Source organism: Mustela nivalis, assembly GCF_964662115.1.
Source record: "Mustela nivalis genome assembly, chromosome: 1".
NCBI classification, from domain to species: Eukaryota; Metazoa; Chordata; class Mammalia; order Carnivora; family Mustelidae; genus Mustela; species Mustela nivalis.
This window is the reverse complement of record NC_139020.1, coordinates 67,037,902-67,051,732: the sequence shown is the minus strand read 5'-3', so window position 1 is coordinate 67,051,732 and position 13,831 is coordinate 67,037,902. Positions and strand designations below refer to the sequence as shown.

The following is a 13,831-nucleotide window of genomic DNA, read 5'->3' as shown; positions in this document are numbered from 1 at the left end:
TATTATTATTATTTTGAGAGGAAATGAACTCTTGTCTCGTCCTGTGAGAAGAGAGAGATCAGATAAAATACCTTTGGTGCTGTCTTTGGAAGGTCTCCCAAATGCACCCCATTCCCTCCCGCTGGGCTGGAGCCTGCCAAGCCACAGGTGTCAGGAAACAAGATGGCGCCCCACAGAATAGGGCGCTGAGTGAGGGGGGCCAGGGGTGGGCCTTCACTTACTCAGAGACGCTGGCTCCTCCGAAACCCAGACGTTGCCAGCTCCCTGGGCTCAGGAGTTATAACCGCTTTCTTGCTCTGGGTTCTTCACTTCTTGTTGAGATCAGCTCCACATATTTTTCTGATGATGTCACCCATTCTGACTTCCTACATTTTGAAAGTTGATCTACAAGCAAAACCCTCCATGAGGCTAAAAAAAAAAAAAAAAGAAGAAGAAGAAGAGAAGAAAGGTGTGCTGTGGGGAGATGGAGAGGAGGAGGAGAGAAGCAGTTGCCTCCTTATTTTGAGATTTGCTGCAGCTGCGAGTGCCACTCCCCAGCCAGTTTCCTGGCTGCAGAGGGAGGCCAGTGGCCGGGCGTGGGTGACGTCAGGGCCAGGCCTGAGTCATCGCCAGCGGCCTGGCTGCCCTGCCACTCGGAAGGGGACAAAAGGAACCTTTGATGTCCAGAGGCCCTCCTCTCAGCACACTCGCCTGTACGGAGCAGCAAGCCAGGAGAACATTCCTGCTGTCTCCCCACCCCCAGCCGCCCTTCCTACTTCCGGAACAGTCCCAGGCAGATTCAGCAAGGCCGCCCCAAGGGACATCACCCTTCTGCATAGCAGAGGCCTGGTCAGAAGCAGAAGAGGGTGTTTCTCTGGGGATTTCTCACCTCTCCCTCTGGAATCCCCTTTTTTCTTTGTGGTGCTGCCTTAACCAAGGAGGAGAGGTGGTATAAAAAGTCATGTGGAAAGGCAGAAGGTGCTCTCGCCACATTCCCACATGCCCAGTGGTCAGTGCCTTTGTGTAATGGCCCTGGGCCTCAGCTTCTTGCTCTCTGGGTACCTGCGTAAGTCTGTACCTCCTGGATTTAAGAGGGCACCACTCTTTAAGAAGGGTATTTATATCTTTGGGCCAGGATGGGGCTCAGTAAATACGTGATGAATGAATGAATTTCGATACATTTAGATGATAATTTTAAAATAAAATAGTAGAAAACATATACGGAACACTTGCAGTGAATGTTTGAGCCTCTGTGCTAAGTGCTTTGCAAAGATTATTTCATTTATCATTATGATCATGACAAAGTTATGAGATTAGGTACTATTATTGTTTTCAATTCTATAGATAAGAAAATGGACGCTCAGAGAGATGAAGACGTTTCTCTTAAGTTTCACATCTGGTTAATGGCAGAGCCTGGATTGTTTGATATCGGATCCTGTGTTCTGAACCACCATGGTCAGTGGCTGGGGTGAATGTGTGAATAATGACCAAGGGCAGCCTGGTTCAGATGAGCAAAGATAATGGTAACGATGGGGCTTGAAACCAATTGCACAAGGAAGGAATAGAACAATTAGGGATAATCTGTCTAGAGTAGTGGGCCTCATGTCCTTTTGATGGGTCAACACAAGGTCTGAGTCTTGGGAGGACACCCAGAGGGGTCAGAAGAGCACGTTCATGGTCAGGTCCAAGTGGGAATGAAAAGCTGGGATGGGAAGACAAAGCAAGAGGGGTCTGGTAGTGTGTGGTGGATGCAGGCTGTGAGGGAACAGCGGACAGAGTACCTCAGAAGGCACAAGGCCCAGACTTGGCGCCCCTGGACTTATGGGCATAAGGGGGGGCAGTCAGTGCAGCTAAAGGCCCAAGTCTGGGACAGGCAAGAAGAGACTACAGGAAAGAAAGACAAGATAGCTCTCAAAGACCCCAAGAGTTAGAGAAGGAGCTAGAACAATGGTGTGTTTCAAGGGCTAGGAGGAGCTGGAGGTGACAGGAAGAGCGCCGGACCTGCTGGTGGGAGTCACTGCCCTTAGCACTGCCCTATCAGGCATCGCTGCCTTTCCAGGGCAGAGTGAGAGGCTTGTCAGTGGCTGTGTTCAAGCCAAGATGAGGACAGCTGGAAAAAGAACATCTCCTTCTGGGGGTATCTGGGCCCGGGATAAAGATGACCTTGGAGGTAACTTCTTCTGGGGTTTATGATTTTGTGGTTTGTACTTTTCCATGATTCTCCTAGAGTAAATGTCTCATTCCAAGAGGAAGACAAATGCCAGGAATTTCCAGCCCCTTGCGGAAGTGGGGAGGGAATCGTCGCTGGCCTCCTCACTAATGCCACTCCACAGTTGTCCTTCCGCTGTGGTCATGAGACCCCTCTTCTGGGCTCAGGAGATCAGTGCCTCTGATAGCTGGGGACATAGTGTAGTTACCTTGTTCCTGGGAGCTCTGCCAGTTGCCACTCTGAGGAATTACACTTGTGCTGTAGGGGTCTAACTCCCCAGGCAGGTGGAAGGAGCAAAGGTGAATTTCAGAAGAGAGAAAGCCACATGCTTTTAATTAAAGGAGCAGCAACAACTGATCAGGGTCACTGTCAATGTCTACACACAGCCTGACCTTGAGCTGAGGAAAGCGCTTTAAGTTCCAGGCATTTTTGGCAGAAGTCTTGTTTATTCTTTCATTGTCTTTTTGTAGAAAATGCCTCTGGGCACCTCCCCACTCTGCTTCCCCAAAGGCTTGGTGGCCTTGCTTGCTTCATGTACACAGGTAGTTATTTCTCTAATAAGATGAAGAGAGGCTGATTATTTTTTCAGCCTACCTGTGGGACCAGGATAATGTGAAGAGAAAAGGAAAGGAAAGGAGAAATGATGAGTAAGCTTAAGTGAGATGCACAGACTGTATTGTGGGGTTTTTTTTTACATTTTTCATTTTTTAAATTTATTTGACAAAGAGAGAGACAGACAGCAAGAGAGGGAATACAAGCAGGGGGAGTGGGAGAAGGAGAAGGAGGCTTCCTGGTGAGCTGGGAGCCGGATGAGAGACTTGATTCCATGACCCCGGGATCATGACCCAAGCCAAAGGCAGACACTCAATGACTGAGCCACCAGGTGCCCTGCAGTGTATGTTCTGAGGTTGCTTCTAATAAGATAAAATCATAATTGGGTGAAAATCTACTGAAAGACACAGAGAAGTAAATATAGTCATACCCCCTAACCTCTATCCCATCTAGAGAATTCTTCATTACAACAAATGAGGTTATAGACTCGTACTAAAAAAAAAAAAATCAATAAATTAAACCTTTACACATTCTAGGAACTCCTTGAATGACTGGTCTATACTTGCTGCCTCCAATTTCTCTTATCTCATTCACTTAATAAAATATAATTTACATACCCTAAGGTTAACCCACTTTAAGAGTACAAGGCAATGGATTTCAGTATATTTATAGAAATGTGTGACCTATAATAGAATTTTAGAAGCTTTCTTTTACCCCAAAAAGAAACTATGTGTCCATTAGTAGTCCCTCCTCATTTGTGCACTGCCCCTCCCCCCGGTGCTAGGCAAACATTAATCTGTCTCCACAAATTTGTATCTTCTGGCCATTTCATATAAATGGGATCACATGATATGTGGCCTTTGTATCTGGCTTCTCTGACTTAACATAATATTTTCAAAGTTTATCCATGTTGTAGAATCTATCCGTACTTCATCCCTTTTTTTAAGTTCATTTATTTTATTTTATTATTTTTAATTTTTTTTTAGTAAGCTCTATGCCCAGCATGGGGCTTGAGCCCACAATCTGGAGATCAAGAGTCATGTGCTCCACCAACTGAGGCAGCCAGCCGCCCCTGTACTTAATTCCTTTTTATGCCCAAATACTATTCCATCGTGTGGATATAAACATTTTGTTTATCCACTTGCCATTTTTGACTGTGATGAGCTATACTGCCATGAACATTCAAGTACATGTGTTTGTGTGGACATGTTTTTGTGTCTCTTCGGTAGCTACCAAGAAATGGAACTGCTGGGTTGTGTCATAAGGTGACTCTAGGTTTAACATTTTAGTGTATGTGCTGCCGAAGCAAGCTCTCTCTACCATTTTGAGGAGCCGTCAAACTGTTTTCCAAAGAGCACCATTTTATATTCCCACTAGGGACGTGTGGCTTCTCCACATGTTTACAACACTCTACTTGACTATCTTTTTGAATCTAGCCATACGAGTGGGTGCAATGTGGTATCTCATCTTGCTTTGGATTTGCCTCTCTGTAGTGACTAATGATGTTGAGCATGATTCCATGAACGTTCTGGTCATTTGTATGTCTTCTTGGGAGAACTGTTTGTTCAAATCCTTTGTCCATTTTTAAATTGGTTTATTTGTCTTTTTATTGTTGAGTATACATTCTGCATATAAATCCTTTATCAGATATATGTTTTATAAATATTATTGCCTTGTCTGTGGGTTGCCATTTCACATTCTTTTTGATATTCTTTGAAGGAGAAAGGTTTTTGATGTTGATGAAGTCCAGTTTATCAGTCTTCTCTTACATCACTGTGCTGTGCATATCATATCTGAGAAACTATTGTCTAACCCAAGGTCATAAAGATTTGTTCCTTAGTCTTCTCTAATAGATTTATAGTTTTAGTTCTTACATTTAGGTCTATGATCCACTTTAAGTTCATTTTTGTGGTGTAAGGTAGGGATCCACAGTCATTCTTTTCATGAGGATATCCAGAACCATTTGTTGAAAAGACTACTCTCACAAGAACTCTGGACATCTAAAACTATTCTAAAATCAAAAACTTATTTAAAAAAATAGTCCGTTCTTCCCCCATTGAATTGTCTTGGCCCCTTTGTCAAAAATCAACTGACTATAAATATTTGTTTATTTCTGGACTCTTAATTCTATTCTGTAGATCTAGATGTCTATTCTTACGCCAGTACCACAATGTTTTGATTACTACAGCTTTGACCTTGTGCTTTTTCAAGATTGTTTTGGACATTCTAAATCCCTTGCATTCCTTTTTTTTTTTTTTTTTTAATTTTAAAGATTTTATTTATTTGGGGTAGAGAGAAGTGAGAGAAAAATCAGGAGCCAGGGGATAGAAGGATAGAGAGAAGCAGTTTCCCCACTGAGCAGGAGCTCCCAGCTGGTTTTTATCTCAGGACCCTGGGATCATGACCTTACCCATCATGTGTCCCTGGATGCCTTGCATTTCTATCTGATTTCTAGGATTCTCTTCTCAATTTCTGCAAAAAAATTCTAGCTGGGATTTTAACAGAGATTGAATTCTACCTCTAGACCAGTTAGGGGAGTATTCCCTTTTTTAACAATATTAAGTCTTTTAACAATATTAAGTCTGATCAGTGAACTGGGGAAACCTTTCCATAAATTTAGATCTTTAATTTCTTTCAACAATGTTTTATCATTTTTCGTGTATAAGTCTTACATTCCTTTTGTTAAATGTTATCCTATTTTATTCTTAATCAATATTACTTATATTGGAAATAATCTTTACTCATGGACTTGTTAAGAGCTTGTACTTTGGATGTTGAAAGACCTAAGTATCAGTCCTGACTTCATTCTTTTTTTTTTTTTTTAAAGATTTTATTTATTTATTTGACAGAGAGAGAGAGAGAGATCACAAGGCAGGGCTCGATCCCAAGATCCCAAGACTGGGAGATCATGACCAGAGCTGAAGGCAGAGACTTAACCCACTGAGCCACCCAGGCGCCCCATCCTGGTTCCATTCTTTATTAGCCTATGATTTGAAGGTTACTTAGTCTGTATCAGCCTCCTTTTTTTTTTTTTAAATCTGAAAAAAAAAAGTTAATAATAATACCACCTGCTGAGTTTGTTATGCAGATTAAATACGATAATGCTTATGTAACCCTACTGAGACTATGACCCACATGAGCCCTTCTCAGGGTGATATTACAATCTAAGAAACCCAGTCCAGTTACCAAAAAGTAATTTCAAATTAACTCATCTTCTATACTTGCATTTCTCAAGCTCCATACAGAGCTCCCTGCAATCTTTCTTAACATCCTTTCTCCTGTTCTGTCCAAACCCCTATGCCCCACGGATTTCACCTCTCCTTCTTTGTCCCAAGCTCCCTAGAAAGTTTTTTCTCTCACTCTAACCAATCTAATTCTTCTACTTCTGTCCTGTTCTTCTGATAAGTGAGGGGGAGAAACTGGACAGGAAGAGTCAGAATTCTTTTTAGTGTGAGGAAAAAAAAGAAAACCAGGGAGTTCTCAGACTTCACCACCACTCACATGAAATGTTTAGTGCAATGTCTGATATATAAGGGCTCAATAAACACTGGACTTTTATTTTTAATTTTAAAATAATTTTATTTATTTGAGAGAGTGCAAGCGAGAGAGAACACAGTTGGGGGGAGGAGCAGAGGGAGAAGGAGATTTCCCACTGAGTAGGGAGCCCCACATGGGGCTCAACCCAAGGACCGCAGGATCAGGACCTGAGCCAAAGGAAGAAGCTTAACCAATTAAACCACCTAGGAGCCCCTGGGTTTTTGTTTTTGGTGGTGGCTACATTATGCCCATCTATACTTTATGTTAATGGAGTGGGGTTTAGATTATGACCTCTGAGAATACTGCTCAGTGGTCCATCCTCACTCATTTAAATGAATTTGGGATTATTGCTTTTCTTTCCTCTTCCCCAATCACTCCTCAAATAATCAGCCCCTAGAAAACTAAAAAATTTATCGTTGCGGCTCCCTGCGTAATGTTTGAAGGTCATGTCTCCTGTTTCCTCAGGCCAGCACCAGGACACTATCATCCCATAAAAACCTTTAGAAAAGTGTTTTTAAAACAGCAGGTCAGTACCCGCCATTACTGGGTCAGAAGTAGCATTAGTTTCTTTTTTTTTTTTTCTTTTTTTTTTTTTTTTAAGATTTTATTTATTTATTTGACAGACAGAGATCACAAGTAGGCAGAGAGGCAGGCAGAGAAAGAGGAGGAAGCAGGCTCCCCATGGAGCAGAGAGCCCGATGTGGGGCTCGATCCCAGGACCCTGGGATCATGACCTGAGCTGAAGGCAGAGGCTTTAACCCACTGAGCCACCCAGGCGCCCAGAAGTAGCATTAGTTTCAAGTGACAAAATAAAACAACAGAACAATTCAAGTACAAGACTTTTGTTTCAGTTTTATGCTTGTGAGCTGGGTCTCTCTGTGAAACCTATTTGTTACTGTGGTTCAGAGTTAAAAAAAAAAAAAAAAGTTAAAAAAAAAAACAGTGTTAAAGTGGATCTTTCACTTTTGTTAAGCGGTTTAAGGAACTCATAAGAGCATAAAGGAACACCCCTCCAAGTGGCCTGTCCATTTTGATAGGCATCAAGTACCAAGGATGAAGTTCCACCAGTAATGAAGGATTTGGGGGCATTGAGGTCTTTTTCTATAATTGATAACACTTGGTGGAGGTTTATTTCTGTTACCTCTGTGGAGCTAGCCCTACCCCATTCCCCCATGCACTGTCGCCCCTGCTCTCTTAGTCATCACCTCCTCGTACTCTTCTGATACCCGTGAATCCACACCCTGAACTTGTACAGGGTTTTCTATTTTTTAATACTCTTCCACACACACCATCTCCTTTGATTCTCACAGCTATCCCATGAAGTTGACAGGTCAGATCCAAACCCTTGCTTTACCATTTAACTCCATGCGTGACCTTAACCCCTCAGCTTAACTGCTACATATTATCAGAAAGGTTAAGTGACCTGGACAACATCACACAGCCTGGAAGTTGCAGGACCAGGGAGAGAACTAAATCATCCCCTCCTAGCCGGGTTGTCTCATGGGCTCTCCTCACAAAGACACATAATTTTTTTTTAGTAGTAATATTCACCTGACGGTCTTATAAAGAATGTTTAGAAAGCAAAGAACACTGCTCTCTTCCACCGTATCTAAAAACCACTTTTATGGCGCAAAGTACAAGACAAACAGCTCTACGTGCCTCGTGGATAAGGGCTATCATTCTCAACATCAAAGACTATTTATTAAAGGCCAGGCGCTCTGAATCCAAGACAACAAAATCCACAAGGAGAGGAAACAAACTTCCCCGAGCGCTTTGTTTTGTCCTTAGTGTTGCAGAGTGTCCCCTCTAGTGGCTTTGGAGGAAAACAGCTTCTGGGAAACATTGGTAGATTGAATGCTGATGAAATCAGACAATGTCAGAGCTTCGATTGAACTTAGAGAACACTTGGTTCAAGGTGTGTCCCATTGCTAATGAGAAATTGAGAAATTGAGAAATTGAGAGCTAGAGCAGCAATTTTCCCTGGTTCTCAACCAGGGGAAATTCTGCCCCCACGCAACCCTTGTCAACTTCTGTGGACATTTCTGGCTATCATTTGACTGGTGGGGCATGCTGCTATCATCAGTAGGTAAGAGCCAGGGATGCTGCCAAACATCCTACAGTAGGCAAGACAACCCCTCAGAACTAAGGAAGCAGCCTCAATGCCTCCAAGTCCTTCTCTGCTGACAGAACTTTATCCCTGGGACTTAAGGGTTCCATCCTCATCCGAATGGACAGACCACCTGGAGGGTGGTTACTGCTAAGCTCTTATGAGCTATTTAAACACCTTAATTATCCGGCTCCAAATGTCAATAGTGCTCAGGTGGATTGGAGAAAGGGTGTATGATCTACCCAAGGACCTGCAGACTTCCTCCTCTCCCCAAGCTTTATTGAGATGTAACTGACACATAACCAAGGGCTTGTAGCTTATTCATAGCTTTTTGGCTTGAGCTATGTGCTCTCTTTTTATTTCTTTTAGAATACTTTTATTAGAATTGTGAAAAAGTCAAATGTAATACATGCTCATAATTGAAAGCAATATAATAAAAGCCTTACAAGACTTTCCATCACTCCTTCTCATAATCAATGTTAACAGCCTTGGTGGTTTATTAGGCGGGACTATATTAAAACCCAAATTTAGATCATTTTTGACTTACTATTTCCTATGGTTAGTTAAACTTAAGATGTTCATCCACTTCTCCATGTGCACACCAAGACAAGCAACAATCAACCGACAAGGTTTCTTTTGACTTTGCTTATTATACAAAAGTTGGACTAACACACATTACTTGCTTTTTAAATTTAATAAATTGTGATTATCTCTTCAGATCCAAAAAAGAATGTCTTATGTGTTTACAAAAGTTTGGAATGATCAGTACTGTGGGCGCCAAGGAGCTAATATGGTCTATGAAGGACATTAAATGACACTGAATCATGGGGCATGTGTCTTTAATATCTCTCTGACACTTGATATTTCACTCTTTCATAGAGCCAGGCTCAGGATTAGAATCCTTAGTAGGCCACGTTATCTAACTATGAATGAATAACATCCTTTTATTGTCTTTGTATTTATTCTTACAGGTACTTTCTAGGCATAACAAGTAATACTGGTTTTCTGTTGATTGTGGTGATATGAAACTTCATCTCATGACAAATATACATGGATGGACTAACTGATTTTATGTGCCAACTTGAATAGCTCATGGGGTACCCAGGTGTTTGGCTAAATGTTATTTCTGGGTATACCTGTGAGACCATTTCTGGATGAGACCAGCATTTGAGTCTGTAGACTGAGTAAAGCTGATGGTTGTCCCCAGTGTGGGTGAGCCTCATACGATCTGCTGAGGGCTTAGATAAAACAAAGAGGTGGAGGCGGGGGCATCTGGCCTCACTCTGCCTGACCGATAAGCTGGGTCACTGGCATTCTCCTACCATGAGACTGAGACACCATGGTTTCTCCTGATTCTCAGGACTACACCACAGGCTCTCCTGGGTCTACAGTTTGCAGGTGACAGAGCAGGTGACTACACAGCCTCCACAGTCATGGAAGCCAATTCCCCTTAATAAATATTCTCTCTCCCTCTGTGTATCCTATTAATTTATGTATATATGTTTCTTATTAATGTGTATATATATATAATGTAAATATGTATCCTAGTAATTCTGTTTCCTTCCTGGAGCCAATTCAAATAAAATGTTTTAATGGTATAAGATTGGTAGAAGCTTGGGTAAGAGTGATCTAACTCATTCTTGGTATGGCCCATCATATGTTGTTCAATCATTCCATTCTGATGGACAAAGTTTTTTCCAGGTGTTTGTTTGTTTGTTTGTTTTGCCGTTAGAGCATATTGGAATAAATATTCTTTATCTTTTCATACTTTTATTTCTATAAAATAAATTGTCTAAGGTGAAATTATCGTTTCAATTTTTATTTTAAATTTTAATAGATATTTTCAAATCATTTTCAAATAAGTTGAAGCAAGTCATACTCCAATAATTGATATTCAAGACTAAACATTCTCCCACATCTTTGTCATCACTGGATATTTTCACAATTTTGAAAAGCAGCAGAGTATATTATATATATATATATATAAATTATTTTTTGTTTAGTTTTTATTTAAATTAACATACAGTGTAATATTGGTTTCACGTGTACAATTTAGTGATTCAATGCTTATCTACAATACCTCGTGCTCATCACATCACTTTTGCTTTAATTTGCATTTCCCTGACTTTAAGAATAATGATTAAGAGCATAAATGGATGAATTGTATGGTGTGTGAATTATATTCCAATAAAACTGTTACTAAAAAGTTAATTACAAGTAGTAACACATTTTAAATAATCAGCAAAATGATTTTTAAAACGCACACTAATCCATACCCTGAACATCTTTATAACCTTAATTTCTACCCATCTCGCAAAGGCTAATCAACCTCCCTGAATGTCTCTACAAAGGAATTTGTAGGGATTACTGCTGAAGTTAATCCTAGATTGTGGCTCCTCTGGGTGAAAATAAAACACATTCATTCTAGAAAGAAGAAACCAAGTTCTCTACTGGGGAGGGAGGAAAGACCTCAGAAATAAATCAACCGATCATATTAAGTAGAAAAAGGATGTGAGAAAGGGGAATAAGTAATAATCCAAATAATGGCCCTGGCCAAGACATGTTAACTTCTCTGAGCCCTGCAGCTGCCTTTGGTTACAGGAATGATAACCCTGCACAGAGATTTCATACCGGCTTGCCACAGGGCTGTTGCAAAGGCCAGAGGATTATCTGCCAATAATGATGACTTCCTGCCTCAATTTGCCAAGCCCCCATATCTGAAACCAAAGTAGTCCCCAGAAAACCTAGATGAGTTGGGTGTCTTACTACCAATTGAGTTTTAAGGTCCAAAGTAGATTTTGGAGCACAGAAAGAAATACACACAGTAACATGTGACTGTATCAATATTCAGTTCATTTAAATTAGAAAAATGTAAGCTTATAGTCACCCATAAACATAGTTGTCTTATTCATAAATATATATGCTCAAAAGTATAAAAATAAGAATTACTTTCTCTCATCATTGAACTAGTGTTCCATTAACTATAAATTTAAAAGATTACAGTCCTCTAACAAATAACTATCTATATAAATTGAACTAAGTAAATACCCTTAAACATTTAAAACAACATTTACAAATTTAATGTCAAATACTTTCAGGCATTTCAGTTACCTCATAAAACAGTTATAAATTTAAGAAACAAAATTGCTAAATCCACACAACCAACAAAACTAAAAGGCAAAGGGCAAATATCCAAAATATCTAAAGAACTTTTACAATTCAACACCCTAAAAACAAATAATCCAATTTAAAAATGGGTAGAAGACATGAACAGACATTTCTCCAAAGAAGACATCCAGATGACCAACAGACACATGAAATGAGGTTCATCATCACTTACCATCAGGGAAATGCAAATCAAAACTACAATTACATACCACCTCACACCTGTCAGAATGGCTAAAATCAACAACACAAGAAACAACAAGTGTTGGTGAGGTTGTGGAGAAAAAGGAATACTCATGAACTGTTGGTGGGAATGCAAACTGGTACTGCCACTCTGGAAAACAGTATGGAAGTTCCTCCAAAAGTTAAAGATAGACTACCCTATGAACGAGCAATTGTACTACTGTGTATTTACTGAAAGAATACAAAAACATGAATTCAATGGGATATAGGCACCCCTATGTTTATAGAAGCATTATTTACAATAGCCCAGATATGGAAGCATTCCAACTGTCCATCAATTGATGACTCGATAAAGATGATGTGGTAGACAACTTCAATGGAATATTACTCAGCATAAAAAAGAATAAATCTTGCCATCTGCAACAACATGGTTGGAGCTAGAGAGTATAATGGTAAGCAAAATTAAGTCAGTCAAAGAAAGACAAATACCATATGGGTTCACTCAAAGGTGGAATTTAAGAAACAAAACAAAGAAGCAAAGGGGAAGAGAGAGGAAGAGAGAGACAAACCAAAAAGCACTTTTTAAAAAAAGATTTAATTTATTTATTTGGCAGAGAGAGAGCTCATAAGTAGGCAGAGCAGCAGGCAGAGGCAGGGGGTGGGTTGGGGTGGGGGAAGCAGGTTCCCTGCTGAGCAGAGAGCCTGATGCAGGGCTTGATCCTGGAACCTGAGACCACAACCCAAGCCAAAAGCAGAGGCTGGACCCACTGAGCCATCCAGGTGCCCCCAAAAAACTCTTAATTAAGAACAAACTGATGGTTACCAGAGGATAGGGTGGTGGGGGGATGGGTAAAATAGGTGATGGGGATTAAGGCATGCACTTACTTATCATGATGAACATTGGGTGATATATGGAAGTGCTGAATCACCATATTGTACACCTCTAACTAATATAACACTGTATGTTAACTAACTGGAATTAAAATAAAATTTTTGACTTTTTTAAAAATAACAGACACACACAAAGATACTATGTTCCTGTTATTTAAGCTATTTATGGTTTAGTGTTTTTTTACCTGCACCCAAAAGCTTGCTTGTTGAGCACTCATATGACCCAATAATAGCCACTTACAGTTATGGCCTCTCAATAGCTCTCCCAGCCCCCTTCCACCATCCTGTATCCAGAATACTCTTCCTAAAGAACCGCTTGGATTAGAGAAATCTGTCACTCAAGCCACTACAAACAAAAGAAGGTAGTCACAAAAGACCACATATTACATGATTCCATTTATATGAAATGTCCAGAACAGAGAAGGACAGAAAATAGATTTGTGGCTTTAGGCTTGGGACAAAGATGAGTTAGGGGGTGAAAGATAAAGGTTTCTTTTTGAAGAGCCCAGATGTCCACTGACAGATGAATACATAGAGAAGATGTGGTTATACATATATATATATGGACTATTACCCACCATCAAAAAAAGATATCTTACCATTTGCAACAACGTGGGTAGAACCAGAGGGGATTATACTAAGCAAAATAAGTCAGTTAGAGAAAGACAAATACCATACGATTTCATTCTTATGTGGAATTTAAGAAACAAAACTCATGGGGCACCTGGGTGGCTCCGTTGGTTGGGCAACTGCCTTGGGCTCGGGTTGTGGTCTCAGGGTCCTGGGATGGAGCCCCACATCAGACTCCCTGCTCTGTGGGGAGCCTGCTTCTCCCTCTCCCTCTGCTGCTCTGCCTACTTGTGCTCTGTCAAATAAATAAATAAATAAATATCTTTTAAAAAGAAAAAAGAAACAAAACACATGAACAGAGGGAAGTGAGGGAAAAATAAAATAAGACAAAAGCAGAGAGGGAGACAAACCATAAAAGACTCTTAACTATAGGAAACAAACTGAGGGTTGCTGGAGGGGAAGGGGTGAAGAGATGGGGTAACTGAGGGATAGACACTAAGGACCAGGGCATGTGATGGAATGAGTACTGGGTGTTATGTGCAACTGATGAATCACACTAAACTATATCTCTGAACCTAATAATACCCTATATGTTAATTAAATTGAATTTAAACAAAATTTTTAAAAGGTTTCTTTTG

The 13,831-nt window shown here is 40.5% G+C and overlaps 1 protein-coding gene across 13 annotated transcripts in view; it reads right to left on the bottom strand.

Annotated features, from left to right (window-relative positions):
* ZBTB38 (zinc finger and BTB domain containing 38) overlaps positions 1 to 13,831 on the bottom strand; it is a 134,616-nt gene that overhangs the window by 77,446 nt on the left and 43,339 nt on the right. For 4 of the 13 annotated variants that reach the window (XM_082711680.1, XM_082711679.1, XM_082711684.1 and 1 more), the window contains exon 1: positions 222 to 682. The exons of 4 other annotated variants lie outside the window; for them this stretch is intronic. The gene's annotated coding sequence lies outside the window, so the exon portion shown is untranslated. Of the gene's footprint in view, positions 1 to 221; positions 749 to 13,831 lie in introns of those variants that run through there. 5 more of the 13 variants (XM_082711673.1, XM_082711677.1, XM_082711666.1 and 2 more) reach the window with 3 other exon arrangements.